The 16,378-nt window shown below is 38.0% G+C and overlaps 1 protein-coding gene and 1 long non-coding RNA gene across 5 annotated transcripts in view; one reads left to right on the forward strand and one right to left on the reverse strand.

Annotated features, from left to right (window-relative positions):
- LOC102288977 (leucine-rich repeat and fibronectin type-III domain-containing protein 2) overlaps positions 1-16,378 on the reverse strand; it is a 137,955-nt gene that overhangs the window by 81,005 nt on the left and 40,572 nt on the right. The window contains exon 2 of one of the 4 annotated variants that reach the window (XM_042215211.1): positions 8,767-8,935. The exons of the other annotated variants lie outside the window; for them this stretch is intronic. The gene's annotated coding sequence lies outside the window, so the exon portion shown is untranslated. The remainder of the gene's footprint in view (positions 1-8,766; positions 8,936-16,378) is intronic. 4 annotated transcript variants of the gene reach the window in all.
- LOC121812598 lies at positions 20-734 on the forward strand. The gene is made up of 2 exons (XR_006053180.1): positions 20-171; positions 370-734. It is a non-coding gene; the product is annotated as an uncharacterized LOC121812598 (long non-coding RNA).

The following is a 16,378-nucleotide window of genomic DNA, read 5'->3' on the forward strand; positions in this document are numbered from 1 at the left end:
AAAAAAGCAGAGAAAATAATTTGAAACGTTAATATTTCTTGTTCAATACTGAGCTGATAACACCTCTGTATGTTGTGACCAGGATGCAGCAGCAGACTGAACCTCGACTGAAACCTGCTCCATCATCTCATCTTTGCAGATGTCCATTTATAAAGCATCAACAACTCAAAGGTAAACATGATATTAGAAAATGTGTTAGTAAGGCCTTTAAAACAAATAAAAAAATAAACAGCTGTCGGCAGAACTGTAGGACTGAACAACTTCAGATCCCGAGTGTGTGAGGACGGAGAAGGATCAGCTCTATTTCAGATTTGAGAGATAAACTTTATATTTCAGTTTGTGATGATTCTGTTCTGTTTGTGATTACAGGAGCTGTCCTCAGATTCAGACCTCAGCACCACCCAGTGACAGCAGACAGATCATCCTATATCTTCAATCTTTGTAGTAACTCCAAAATTAACTGAAGAAAACAGTACAAAGGTTAAAGTACCACATGTGCTGTCAGTGAAAGCTGCAGCTGTTTTATTGATAAATTTAAAGACAAAAAGTCAAAAGGATTAATCACCCCTGTAACTGTGTCACTATACATCAGCATTAACAGTACCTCAGTTTGGTGTTTCAGAAAACTGCTGATCTCAGACCTGCACAACTTCTGTTTTAAACACTGAATGTACTCAGCTACATGAAGAGCACATGATGTTTTCTCTGACACAATTAAATAAAACCTGATTAAAGTCAAAGGTTGTTACTTGTATTTGAACTAAAAACTTGTGATCTGGAATTCTTTCACTGTTTTTTGACAATAGTGTGTTATTTATCATAAAGTAATTCAGAGTCATTCATACCAGAGTAACCAGTGAGCACAACATATATTTAACTTTCTACAGGACTTAAAGCTATTACTATAGCTTATAGCTATAGCTATTACTTAACTGCACTACTGTATAGTTCTGTGTAAATAATCATTCTGTACATATGATGATTTTTAATCCTACAACTGTTTATAACTTGCATAGTTCACATTTCTGTATAACTGTATATCTCAGATTTCTGTAAGTTTTTCATATTTATATCCTGTTCATAGCCTGTACATAGTTTGTACTCACTACAGCCTGTACATACTTATAGTTATAGAATATTCACAACATACTTCATACCGTGTACATTGTAACATACCATAATAGACCCATTTCTGTAATATACTACATATCTATATTATTGCTAATATATATTGTAATATATCTATATCATGGCTAAAGCACTTCTGGATGGATGCAAACTGCATTTCGTTGCCCTGTACCTGTGCATGTGCAATGACAAAAAGTTGAATTCTATTCTATTATATTATGTAAAAGTCCAGACCCTCTGAGGATTATCTGAGTACTTCTAACATTACACAAAGCAAAGGTCTCCATCAGTGTTCATGAAATGCTGGGTTTATCCTTCTTGTGAGGGAGCTGCTGGTGAAGATCACGAGCCCTGCTTGATCCTGGCGATCGAGTTTCAGTCTTCCTGGTGTTTCTGAAATGATGCCTCTCACTGTGGGTCAACAGAACTTCTGGCACAGGACAGCTGTAATGAAAGAAATTGAAGTTTTGAAAAAAAAATCTTGGAAATGCCCTATATGTGAGAAGCAGATTTTGTATTTACTTTTCTTTTGCCAATCAAGATAACAAAGTATAATTTTCACCATACAATTACTAACCTTGTCATCTCCTGCACTGTCTGTTTTGGGCTCTGGGCTCGTCCTTCCCAGCGCTCATGAGACTGCTTTGCTGCACTGTGGTATGAGGTGCTAACCTGTTGACAGTGTTGGGAAGGTTAATTTTAAAATGTATTCCACCAAAGATTATAGAAGTAATGTATTCTGAATACTTTACAACTACATGAATGTACTATTGCTGTGTGATTTATTACTATTACTGAAGGCTACTCGCCATACCAACACCAACTAGATGTTAAAATCTTAATATAAATGAGTAACAGTAGGTGGACATTAGGTAAGGCTGCACTTTTTGCAGCGATCTCGTGTAGAAAACTATTCAGCGCGTATATAAAACAGGTCAGCGGCTCCGAACCGTAGTAAAGGGACCTCTGGCTAATATGTCCGGTTCGTGTCGGGCTCATAGCTGAAAACTAGCTTTACTTTGTTGTCTGGGTCAAGTTTGCTAGCGAGAGACAGAGAGAGGCGTTGAAAGGCTGCTTAATGTTTCGGAGGAAAACACGAACACGGTGTACAGTCGAGTCTTAACAGCTTATACAGCTGGGCTCGTCAGGCACTCTTTTTGGCTTTAGTGGTTATTATTATATTTACATGCTTCCAGCTCCCGTTTCTGCTCCGTGACAGCTCGTACTTCCTTGCTCACAGTCACATAACGGGTATGGCAGTCCATTCTCCCTGCAGCACAGACTACACTGCCCATGAGGCTACATTGTTTAGGGCGATGCCTGTAACACTCTGCTATTGCCTTCATATTAAATAAATTTTGTATAATAATTTTTAGAGGCTCTTATTGCGTGTTTTGTTTGGGTTTCCACCGGCGTGGAATTACCAAAAATAGAGAGACCATAGCCTAACATATGAAACAGGAAAATACCGCCATGTAATCCATTTATTTCAACAAACTAACTGTATTCTCAATGTCACCTATTGAACAGTAACTGTAACGGATACATTTACTCATATTTTGTATTTTAAATACGTAACGCCGGTGCATGTATTATGTTACTGCCCAACACTGCCTGTGGAGATCCTGAGATCCGCTCCTAGAACACCGGCCTCCAACTCCTGAAGAGACACGGGTGTCCCTAACTTTAGCAAATATTAGCTTCAGGCTAGCTTGCTACGACGAATAGGCTAATACCAGCATTTTACCACAACTTCACCAGATGTAGCTAAAAAAAAATTAACTAATGTCCAGCCCAGTGGGACAGCAAGAAAAGATAACAAAAAATGATTACTTACTTGCGGTTTGAAGGTTCAAGCTGAAATTGAAGCAGCCATTGAAAGACGGGAAGAGAGAAAGATGGCAGCTTGGTCAGCACTAGTGGCCTATAATACATGCGGGCCGGAAACCCCGCCCTCCCCTGCGCGCCCCCGGACGCCAAAACAGTGCCAGCAGATTGAAACTGAAAAATGGTTTGAAACCGAAAAATGGATTGAAACTGAAAAATGGTTTGAAACCGAAAAATGGATTGAAACTGAAAAATGGTTTGAAACCGAAAAAAAATGGATTGAAACCGAAAAATGGATTGAAACCGAAAAAAAATAAATTTGTAAGCGAAAACAAAAAAATTACAGTTTCAATTAATTGTTTTTCACTATCAATTTTTTTTTCGGTTTCAATACAAGATTTTTCAGTACATTTATTTCAGTTACAATATTTTTTTTCGGTTTCAATATTTTTTTCGGTTTCGTTTCAAGGTGGCATCGTTCTGATTCCATACTGAGCCAGCCTTCTTAATCAGTTTAGTTAGTTTGACTGTATCACCAGACCTGACGGTGCTCCCCTCTGCTCCCCCAGCCGACCACATAAATGTATACTCAAAGCTCACCACAACTGACTTATTATTATTTATTTATTTATTTTTTAGAAAATCTTCAGCAAATTGTTGCACACATTAGACGATTTCAACTTTCTTAGGAAATAGAGACTCCTATTTTTACAGATGCTTTCTTGTTTTTCCAGATCAGCAAGTTCATATGGAGACCCCATTATAGACACAGGTTGTGGAGTTGTCCGCCTCATTCTTCCCCTCATTTATACTTCCAACCATTGCAGAACTGTGCTACTGTAGGTGGCAAGTTGTAATGAAAGTCTGAGGTGTCCATGGTGTACTCACCAAAATTGAGGCACCATCTTCAACCATCTGTAGCATACAGCAAGCCACATTATTTGTTATATAATTCCATAAAAATGCTCTCAAAGGCACCAAACGCACAAATATAATCAAAAGCCCCAGCTCAGCGACTCCGATTAGTGGCAGTCAACCTTAGCAGACGGTTATCAGCTACACTAGCCTGCTGGTGCACCCGTCAATCAAAATGGCTAGGTTTCATTTTTCAGCCCCAGAAGGTGCCACTTGATTTGGCCAAGATATACTTTTTTCTTCCTTTTTTGGTGACAGGGTTATTGATAGGTTTGTAACATAAACCTATTCACTGGAATGTTCAAGACAATTCAATTGCACAGCAAAGCAAGACACGAGTAGGCAAAGTTCTTTATGCTGCTCTCGTCGGCTCCCCCCGTAACACTGCTCTTTATTGAGGTTACATGAGTATGTATAGGTTCATTAACACATGATGTCTTACATAGGTATACATGGGGACAAAGAATACCTTGTCTGTGTGTCGTGTAGGGGTGTGTGTGTGTGTGTGTGTGTGTGACCCTGTGAAGAGTCCCCAAAGCTGGTGCCCGGAGTCTAGCGGTCCATCTGAACAAAAGGCTCTTATACTTAACCAGATACAGTGTAGGTGTCCTCCTATACCATAAATCAGTAAGAGCAGATATAACCTTTCTCCTGACCTTAAGTTGTGTGTGCATGCCAGAGTGCTCTGGGAGGCACACAGAGTCTCCACAGACTACTACGGCTCAAACCTCTATCAATCTACAACTAATTATAAAACTCTAAGCATATATGAGTAAATATTTCCAAGCATAAATGACAATCCACTATATAAACCTGACAGTTATCAATACACAAAATGATCCAATATTGTCTGCAAGGCTATTTCAAAAGGGAAACTCACCAAGCAATAAAAAGAGAAATACTCTAAGCTACAAAACAAACAGTTTTTCCATTTAAACTTCAGTAAACCAGAGTCACCATCTATGTCCTTGAAGTCATCCAAAAACTCACTAAGTCCTTGTTTCAATACTTTTAATCACTCGATAGCCATGGAAACATGTTGATACTTCCTGAAAACACTTGGCATGTTAATTGATTATTAGTAAAAGACTATAAACAACCTTCAACTCAAATAGCTCTAACTACAACCAGTCCACAAAGAGCTACATTTCTCTTAATCTATATAATTTATAAAGATCAAATCAATATTCCCTTAGCTATTATCAAAATTCAGATTATGGAATAGGAAGTGTGTGGAGGCTGAGAGGTAGGTGCACTATGGAAAGAGCTGATTGACTTTTAACATATCAATTAGACTGGAATAATGTGACAGAATGACTATTTCCATTCACCCAATGAGTTCCAGAACACTGATTGGCTAACATTATTGATATTCTGTCTTATTTACCATTGTTGCACTGAAGTTTTTGTATAGATTTCTAATTCGTGTAGTGATTAACACCTATTACATCTTGTCGCATGCTGCAAGAAGGGCAGGATGAAGAGTCTCCTAATTTAATTGTCTAACACAGTGATTTTTATAATATTAGCTGCTGTTGAGGAACTACTGGAGTTAAGTGATGAGGGGGACTTAACGATCACACTACACACTATGCTCAGGTCCAACTGAGTCACAATTGGCCCACCTCTTTGATTGCCATGCTTAATCATGCCTGAGCGTGGAACACAGCAACACTCCTCAAACAAATTGGACATTGGGGTTCAAATGTGCTTGGGGGCAATCATCTTTCTGCCCACTTTCTTAAAGCCAATCAGCCTCCACTCTAGGTTCTTTAAATTGCACTGCTCATATTTCATTCTTCCTTGTGGACTCAACCATGCGACCCACCTTGTCTCCATCCCCAACTAATGCAAGTCACTCATCCAGCCCTAATTCCTGTCACTGCTATGATGTGCCATTGGAATCTAATCGCCAAATAGCATAATTGAATTCAGTATATCAATAAATCATGTTAAATTCCCTCTAATGATCTCTTCTTATTGAAATACAGTAGGAGGTTAAAGAGTTTAAGTTAATGAGCAGTGGTTGCTGGTTAAAATTTTCCATGTTTTACAGTGACTGTAACTCAACACCGATTCAAATCAGTGAAGAATATCAGCAGTTTGCATGCTGCACAACACACAACCCTGCTTTATTTGTCCATTAGTGTAGGTGCCGAATACGGTCTAAAACTAGTGTTGTCAAACTATAGGCTCACCATAATGCTCCCTGGCAGCGAAACACAATTTACAGTCTCCCTTTGTTTCCGGCTGACCCTCCTTGTCCTTCACAGTGCCCTGAGATTCTAAACCTATAAAACAGGTCTTATTTTCCTCAGCTAGTGACGTAACTTGTTGGAATATTTTACACAGATTATGTGGCAGGTATCGGTCAGAAGGAGTTTGTTAGTGTATGGCTCTAACCTCATCTAAAGGTATCATTGAGTCCATGACAGCTGTCTACAGTTACCAAGAAGTAAGGTAGAAACTGAGAAAATTATGGGGAGAACAAAAATATGAAACTGACAAAAGATTCAATGTCAGACTGATGAGTAAGGAAGAAACTTAAAAAAAAGCAGAAGGGAAAAGCTTTGAACCCTTAAAAGTCACAAAGGAAAGGCTCGACTTTACAAGAAAAATAAACAATATCAAAGCAGTTTTCACTCTTGATCATTCAAATGTCTGTAGTCTAATTATAGATGTAGAGCATATCAGATGTAGCAATTTACACACATTTTTTCCACATCATTTTCTTTTGTAATGTCAATAAAAAACATGTGGCAGATCCAGACCTTCTTTTGTTAGTCAGACTGGGCAGATGGCGTGAGTAGATGAATGAATGACACAGTGTTCAGAAACTGACTCACTTCAGTTATTTTTTTTTTTTTTTTAAGCAAACTGTTCTGATATTCTCCATGTTTAATACTACATCCTACAGACTGGTTAAACTGAAAGACTTAACCTATTTGATAAAACAGACAACTGCATAGTTTGTAATTCCCTGATTTAAATCTGCCTCTTTTTTTAGTTGCACCATACCATTTCTGTATTAGGTACTAATATAGGAGAGTGCATTTACAGAAGACTCATTTAATGAAATCAATCTGTTGTTTTGCCCAGTGCCACATGCAGAGCTGACTGCGTTCTGTGTATATTTGACCCTGTTATAATTTGTATACATACAGTACATGATATTTATTCCAAGCCTCTATTAGCATCTAGAAGTAGTTTCGATTCAAATTTAGGCCTTTTGAATATAGGAAGTAAAATAAAAATATGGAAGAAATGACAGGAGGGAGGCTGGGAGCAGAAAAAATAATTAGGGGGTGAGGAAGGGAAGAATAAAACCAATCAGGGAATCAAGGAATAAGAGAACTAAAGGAAGTAGAGCTTGATAAAACAGAATCAAGCAGAGAAGGCCGAAAGAAGAAAGAACAAGGCAGGGGAGGGAAATTCAAGGAAAAGAAAGAAGGAGGGAGAAAGAAGGCTAGATATAAACTGAGGGGCTGAGGAGGGATGATCAGGTATTGTGTGATACTGTATCCTTGTCTGTTCTTACTAATGACTGGCTAAAATCCCACAATATAATTGGGAATAAAATGGGAATAAAAACGTTTGACTTCCACACATTGAGTGCATTAGTTTATCATCCTGACATTTAACAGTTTCTTGGTTAATAATGCAGCTGTGAGATCAGCCTGAGGACTATAAGTTAACTAATAAGTGCACAACTAATGCCACTGTGTGGTCGACATGAAACCTTAGTGCTTGCTTGTTTTCAACACTTTTGGGGCATGATTATAATAAATAGATGAGCATGATGAACTAATCTTATTTCACTTCAATCCACCCTTAAGACCCTGGCAAAAACACCATGTTAATTTGAAGTGGATAGATTCATACATTGCTGCTTAGGGATATCAAATCCCTTCCCCCATGGGAATCGGTTAGAGGAAGCAATGTTAGATTGAGATGAAGTGAAGGCTTTGAAAACTTAGTAGTAAGTAAAGTTTTTGTACTATATTTAACCTTAAAGCAACCTTTGTAGGTGTAGCTCACTTACAACATTGAACTGCTAAATAGACACAGTAAACAAGATCCTGTCAGGATGTCTTTGCAGGAATGACACTTTAAAAGCTTTTTGAAACTGGCGTCGTCATTCCCAGAAAACAGCTGGATATCATCTTTATTTCCATAGCTGTAGCTAAATAACCTGCGACACAGCTTTGCTGGAGTTACTGTGGCTGGCAGCATTCAATTAAAATGCCTCTGTCTTCTTATGCAATTAACCCAGTTCCTTGGTGAGGCAGGGATCTATGGGGAAGCAATTAAAATCCAAATTCTTCCCAGTATGTGGACTTCATAGGGAAAAAAATCCTTGGACAGCCTAATGTTTGTTTGGTGTGTTGACTTGTGGTTTTCTTTAGATATAAGAAATGTTAAGGGGGGATAAAGGACAGAAGGAAGGACAGCAGAAGCAAAATGAAAAAGAAAGCGGGGATTAAAATAAATGAGAGAGGAAGGAGGGGATAAAATTCAGAGCCAAGCAGAGATGAGTAAGGAAGTAAGAAATGAAGAGAGAAAAAAGAAAGAGGGAAGTAAGACTTGCAAGATCAAGAAAAGGAAGGAAGGAAGAGTGTGTGTGTGTGTGTGTGTGTCGGGGGGGGGGGGGGGGGGGGGGGTAAAAAGGGGCAACCAAAAGATGGAAGCTTACGTGAGAAGGATTAAAAAAAAAAAACTGGTGAAAGAATGCAAGGATGAACTGAACTGTCAATAAATACCGATATAAAACTCTATTATTTATCTATTAAGCTTATGATTATAGTCAAGCAGCAACAGAAAGGAAGACTGTCCTTCTGTTTATTTGCTCTCAAGTCAGACTCTGTGAGTTCGTGTGTGAACGCACTATGCACTGACCTTGAATTCCTCCCGCGGGCAACAAACAATCCAAAGTTGTTCTCTTCCTCCCACGGATGAATGTTGCAAGGTGACATTTGTGTGTGTGCTTGTCTGTGTGTGTGTGTGTGTGTCTGTGTGTGTGTGCGTGCGCGTGTGTGTCCTCCACCTCATCCGTTCACTTTTTCACCTGAAGGAAAACAATGCGGAGAGACAGGGAGCAGGATGGGATGAGAAATGGCACTGATCTTGGACATTTGTGTGGCTTCTAATCCTGTTTATTTAGAAGAAGAGAGACGAGTGGCCCTAGAAACCTATAGCCGAGGTCTGGAGTTTGCTCTGTTGTTTTGGGGGCCAGCATAATTTTGAAACCTGCCTCTATATTTGCTGCTTGTTTCTGGATTTATTATATCTAGTAAGATACATGACAAGATTTCTTTATGACTGGTGTTTTGTTTTTAGACAATTTATTTCTTACATTTTAGGGGGGAAATGCATAAAATAAGCATAGCGTCATCACAATTTTAAAAATCAATGTTCCCAACACAACTGCTGCGATCATGAGGCTCACCTTTCTAATCTTTAAAGAGTGGCTCTAATAATGATCAGATCAGGATCTAAGCACACACGGTCTATCAAAATTAATTCATAAGAAAATCAGATACCTGTAAAATGTGAACTGTGTTTAAACTACCTCTTTAAGTTTTATTAAGACATTGACCTAAGACTGGACCTCTCTACCATCTTTGCATAGTGGCTGCCTTAAAGTGTTTTTACTTGAGCTATCAATTAAAAACAGTTCAACTGGTCTAATAATAAGGTTTGTTGTGGATTACTCAAAAAGTAATGCATTCCACATTATCCATTCCTTTTTTTAAATTTATGGGTCATGTTGCTTATTTAGTCTTTGAAGTAATAATACTTGTGTTACTCCACAACACACCCTGAGATGTTACATAATTACCAGTTAAATTTAGACTACTGCTCCAAACACTGGCACAGATCTCTATCCTAATGAGGAAACAAGGTCTTTCTATTAGTGTTTGAGCGCTCTAACACACTGACAGCAAAGTTGGTGAAATCCAGGTCAAGGAACACTTCACAGAAAAGTCTTTCCAGCTGTAGCAACCTTTGACTGCTTGGCTGGGGTCGGCATATACTTGTGTTTTTTACTAGTTTATGCTGGTATTTTGTCGTTGCAGAAACAGAGTGAGATCTGATTTTATGTACGTAGAAGTACAGTTTGGGTTCAGATTGCATTTTACCTTCTTATGCTTTGTAAGCTTGTACATTGCTTTACCATTTTCCCCTTCCTTCACACAAACTTTCCATCTGCAAAGACTGCATATAATTAAAGAACGCGTGTTTTGAAATGCTTTGTTATGCACTGCATTGTTTCTTTGCTGAAAAATGTGAAGTTGTTTTGGTATAGCTTAGATCTTTCTAATGAAGATAGTGTTTACTGATCGCTTATCATTGACTGGAAATCAGTGTGGTTTATTATTTAAAACTCACACACACACACACACACACGTACATTTTAGCTTATCTCTTTTTTTCATTTTACCTGACTACGTCATGCCTGAACTTAGAGTTGCACTGCTGGGTAGTAAGATGTGTGGGTATAGTTTCAATTCCAGGTTCACACCATAGGCACAGTTTTCTTCTAACCTTGAACCTACTGTTGTTCCCTACTGTGTGGCCCCATCATACAGCCTTGGGTCAACATGGTAATAAAGGACGCTTCTTTGCGTCATGCTGACTTTGCAAATCACTTCAACATGTTTTCCAGGCAGGTGCCCGCGGCGTACATCACTCAGCCACCAGCCAGCTTCTCTTGGAGCTAAGTGCTGTGCCAATTATTGCATGACACCACCATCCATATCTGTTCTCATGGAAATTCATAATTTATGACACATCCTCATTTCTGCCTCCAGGGACCTGAATGCTATTATCCTGCCAAAGTGAGATCTGATTGGGCAGCTGCTATCTCAGTTGCTTCTTTGAAGTCTCATTTCTTCAAGTGCCCTTCTAAAGTCACTATAATGTATCATTGTCCAGCAGATATCCAGCGAGCCGCATAAACACCACCTATTGACTCTGAGTGGAAACTGTAAATCTTTGGCTGAAACCTTTAGAGTTGTCGGGTTAATGCTCTAATATTTAAATCCATATCTATCTGAACACAAAAAATCATCCCAGTTGTCAGAAGACACTCCCAAACAGACTGAATAACTACTTCAGTGCATTAATTTTAACATAAACACTCTGCCTGTAGTTAGATATAAAGTTCACAAACATCTAAATGATGAATGCAGTAGAAAATGACTAACACTCAAAACACAAACACAGCCTGTTAGCTTTAAATCATAGTAGGTTTGTTCTGTTTGCCATTTGGTTCATCTTTCTAACATTTCTGTACTGTTAGCTTAACTTTTCCACCTTTAACCTTAGCTTGACTGTTTTAAACCTTAAAACTAACTTTAGCCTAATGGTTTCAACCTAAAAATAATAATATTTATTTCGTTTTTTTTTTTAAAGAAAGAAAAAAAAAACCACCACGAGTTTAAATTTAAACCTCGGTCCATTTTTATGACATGTGCTTATGGGCAGAAATCTGTGCCATCAGAAACTGAATTTGAATAAGTTCAATTTGAATTTGAATTGCTCAGATTGAATCTGAATTGTAACTTGAATAAATGCTTTTGAAAACTGAATTTGAATTAGTCTAATTTGAAATTGAATTTATGGTTTGAAAATGATCATCACTAAATTGAAATTAGTTTCTGTTATTTCTGTTATTTCATTTTCTGTTATTTCTGTTATTATTCTGAAATTAGTTTCTTTTTCTGAAAACAGTTTCTGATGGCACAGATTTCTGCCCATATGTGCTATAGAACATTAGTAACATTTTATGAACTTTTTGTGCGCTACAAGTTTGTAATGATTTACTCCTTTAATAATATTTGGGGGGTCATTTCAAATATTTTATAGAATGGATTTATTGTAAAGTATTCTTCCACTAAATGTGTCACAATTTATTGATTATTTTCAACTTATGGGATGTAGCTTGGCTATTCTTTTATTCTAGTATTATTATTTGCCAAGATTTTATATGAAATAATGTACCATTAGCCCGGCTTTTACACATATCACCCAGTAATGGCTTATATCCTCAGACATATCAACCAAAAACTCTACTTACATTCCTGAGTTATAAATATGTTATTAAAATCTATCATACAGTGATCATTATGCCTCCTGGCTGAATACAGTTTTTTCAGCCGGCACAAAATGAAAGGTTAACAAGGGACGTTACATGTTTCAATACATCCCTGATTAACATGAGTCAGCTAATGAATCATTCCTGCAAACCTTGTAGGTTGAATAGTTTTTGAATGTGCTTTACATTTTCTGCCTTGTAGAATACCAGTGAGTGATATTACCAGAGAATGTCATTAAGAACTCTTTGTTCTTTGGAAAAAGGCAGTGAAAAGATAATAACATTGCAATTTGTTATGAGTTGTCCTTGTGTAATTGTTTCCCTCATGAAAAAAAGACTTCATTGTTGTATGATTCATATAACACCAGTCACATCAAGCTGTCACAGAAGCTGCACAGTCCACCTTTACTCAAGTTTGAAAAACACAAGCAATTTGAATTTAGTTTGTGCTACCTGAGAATCTAACTGACAGTCTTAATCTTGTGCGCTGACACTTATTTAAGAACTTAAGTTTTGCTTTTCCTTGTCTGCCCTTGTTGTTGCTCTATTCAACTGCACACAATAACACCACAATCATCACACATGTCAAACCCAATACTTCACAATAAGTCTCCAATTGTAAATGAAATGTGTCTATTTTCCAGATGGCTGATGAAAAATCATCTGAACTATAAAATTATGGATTTTAACTAATGCACACAGCTCAGAAAGTTTCAAACAAAAATCCACACACACAAAAAAATTTATGTTCATTAAAGAATTTTTATATATTATAATATATTAAAAATTTTCCTCTCGCAGTGAGAGGTGGTCTTTATCCTTCAATTCGGTGGATTTTTTTTTTTTATGTGTGTGGATTTTTCTTTGAGGAAGACGACAAAGCGGACAAAAAAAAAGATCTGAGATCTCTGTCCAGTAGAAAGCAGTCGCAGGAAAAGCAAAGACACAGTGTATGACCTTGAAGCTCTGGTAGACGACCCGAATTGAAGGATAAAGACCGCCTCTCACAGCGAGAGGAGAATTTTTATATATTATAATATATTAAAAAGCTTCCTCTCGCAGTGAGAGGCGGTCTTTATCCTTCAATTCGGGTCGTCTACCAGAGCTTCAAGGTCATACACTGTGTCTTTGCATTTCCTGCGACTGCTTTCTACTGGACAGAGATCTCAGATCTTTTTTTTGTCTGCTTTGTCGTCTTCCTCCCTCCACTATTGCCTTCACCCACACCCACATTTTCTTGAGTTCTTCTCTCAGCCTTTTGTATTTCTTAAGCTTCTCATGTTCCTTCTTCCTGATGTCGTTATCAGTCGGTATAGCTAAATCTATCACTACAGACGTCTTCCTCTACTTGTCCACCACTACTATGTCCGGTTTAATGGCCATCACCAGTTTATCTGTCTGTATCTGGAAGTTCCACAGGATCTTAGTTTGGTCATTCTCAACTACCCTAGACCTCTCCCATTTTGATGTGCCTGTACACTATGTCAGCCACTTGGTTATGGCGTTCCATGTATGCCTTGCCTGCTATCATCTTGTACCCTGCTGTTATGTGCTGGATTGTCTCAGGGGCATCTTTACACAGCCTGCACCTGGGGTCTTGCCTGGTGTGATAGACCCCAGCCTCTATGGATCTTGTACTCAGAGCTTGTTCTTGTGCTGCCATGATTAGTGCCTCTGCGCTGTCTTTCAGTCCACCTTTGTCCAGCCACTGGTAGGATTTCTGGATGCCAGCCACTCCCTCTGCAACGGGGACAGGGCCTTTCCTTGGTAGATCCCGCACTTGATGGTAAATTGTACAATTAGCTTAAAGCTGGCATTTGTTTGCCACGTCTCATTGAGTTCCTGATGAAAGCTTTTAGGGTCCTGTGATCTTGTATACACTGAATAGAAGTGGACTACTGGAACAAGAAGGCTTAAATGAGGAAGAGTTGAGAACAGGAATATATATCATATTTTCCAGTCTATTGCTCTGTCATTGAACTACCTTTTTGGAGCCACTTCTTTTTAGGAGATAGTTCTTCAACTTCATTAGGAAAAAAGTTGGCTAAGAATGCCACAAAGCAATGCCACAATTCTTTTCTCCTCACACATTTAGGTTATTAATAAACTTTTAAGTTGCACTTTATAAACTTTGGTTATTTTGCCTCAGAGCATATCTCCTAATTGCAGTTTGCCTCTTTGATATTTAACCCTATTCTTTTATTTAGAATTATTAACCATATAGCTTATAGACCTTATAGACCAGTTGTGATGTAATGCTTAATACACTTCAAACACATCTCTGCGTTTCTAAGCCAAATATCGTTTATATCACTACAACTTGAAGAACTTGATAAAATAAATTGTACAAATGAGGACGGAGGTTTAAAGATAAAGATCTTGGTCACACTAATGTAGTGCTGTCCTGCTTTTTGGGTAAATGAGGAGACCTACAAGAAAAAAAAATGCATGTTAATATTTCATATGGAAAGCTAATTACTTGTTACATCCTGCAGCGGGTAGAGGTGTTCTTAAGGCACTGTTGGATGATCTCATTAGTACTTTAAAGCCTACTAAGGCTTCCACAGTCAATTTGCTAAATGCTAGCAAGTTATAGTCTTAATAAACCAGAATGCACTGGGTCCAGCTCAATGCTCGAGAACACGGCAGTCATTTTTACAGTTTATATTTTCTCGTTCTACTCACTGTGACGTTAGAATCTAACACAATCTAACAGACCACACTGTGGCTGCGACATTCTGCCCTCATGTGTAAAGAAACTAATCCCGGCCTCTGACGTCGAAATATATCTGTGAATGCGCTGAAACAAAGCTGCTACAATGGGCAACCTTCCAAGACTGTGACTGGACATGGTAAAACATCTGTGAAAGGTTTAATCCCTCAAAAATGAAAAGAACAAGGAAAAAAAATCTAAAGCAAAGATTTAAAATGAAATAGAAACAGACCGCTGCCCCTTTTGATTATTAAGCATGAATCCTACTTATGTACTGCCTTTCTGGATATTTCCTGATCAAAGGTAAATTTCCCAAACTCCTGCCATAGAGAGATCTTAATACTTGTCTACAGAGCCAGCAATGGATATTTTAATGACGCATGCAGAGTTTAATGTGATTGTTCTGCTTGTCAGCATTACCTGAGAAAAAGCCTGTGGACTCATTTAGATCCTGCATACCACAGATCTGTGCAAAGTGCTTGTGAGTGTACAGACAGATCTCAGGGATGCAAGCTTTTCCTAATGCCTTTACTGAGATTTTTTTCTTATTATAAGTCTAAGCTGAGATATTTTGGCATGTCGTGTCATAAGCTTAAGGCTGGAAAGAACTTGATTTGCAATTCTTGATCTGGACCAATAGTCAAGTCTTTCCTTAATGCTAGTGGCGGTGTCCTTATGGGTCAGAGTCTATTACAAACGAGAACTTTTCCTCACCCAGCTCTCTCTCTTTCACTGAAGAGGAAATACAAATGTCTTGTGTTGGGTAAACAAAAATCAGCCCAGTTGTTTCCTTCTCTTCTGTGATCTATTGCTGCCATGAAATGACACAGAATAAGGAGTCACAAGAAACTCCAGTCACAATGCACAGTGGAAAAAACCACTGCAAAATAAAGAGCGTGAAAAGGAAACAAACAGATTTTTTCAGGATGACTGTGAGCTGAGGTCAAAGAACCCATTTAAATGGCTTCACTGCACAGAAAAACACCTCAGTTTTCTTTGCAACCTAGAATGGCAGCTATGTCATCCAAAGCAGCGATTAGATTCAGTTAGCATTTCTGATATCACACAATAAGGGACCACTCAGAATAAATATGTAAATATTTAAATAAATGTGCATGACAGCAGAGCTCTGTTGTGAAATATATGCTGTAAATTTTATCATATGTGACAGCTTATATCAGCATGATGTGGTTTCCCATAATACTGCTGAGATTAAGTGATACGGTGCCATCAGTTTATTTCATTGGCAACTTCTGACTATCAATTGTGCTGTGGCAAAAATGCAGCAGTTATCCTTCTTTGCCCAATCCAGTTACAGCACACTGAACAGCACACTGACATAAGAGAAACAACTAGAAACATACTAGAGATACGACAGTAATAAGAGACAAGGAAAAAGTGACACCTTACATGATGAATGCGCTCTTTTTACTTCTTTCACAAGCTTTTATGATTGAAGCTATAGATGTGCCTATAGCTCACAGCATCAGCTGAATATATGATACAATGGATACAGCAGCTTGCTGTTCCTTTTCCTCTGCCTTTATTTAGGCTTAGTTTCACAGAAATTCAGCATTTAGTCAACTAAATGCTGAAAACTGTAGTAGCTGCCAGCTGAATACTAACAGTATAAAATTTGACAATATTTAATTCATTGTTTTTTCTTCTTCTTCTTCTTCTTCTTCTTCTTCTTCTTA

The sequence above is a fragment of the Haplochromis burtoni genome, unplaced genomic scaffold (genome assembly GCF_018398535.1).
Source record: "Haplochromis burtoni strain Fernald_Lab_line unplaced genomic scaffold, NCSU_Asbu1 Contig_680, whole genome shotgun sequence".
Taxonomy (NCBI): domain Eukaryota; kingdom Metazoa; phylum Chordata; class Actinopteri; order Cichliformes; family Cichlidae; genus Haplochromis; species Haplochromis burtoni.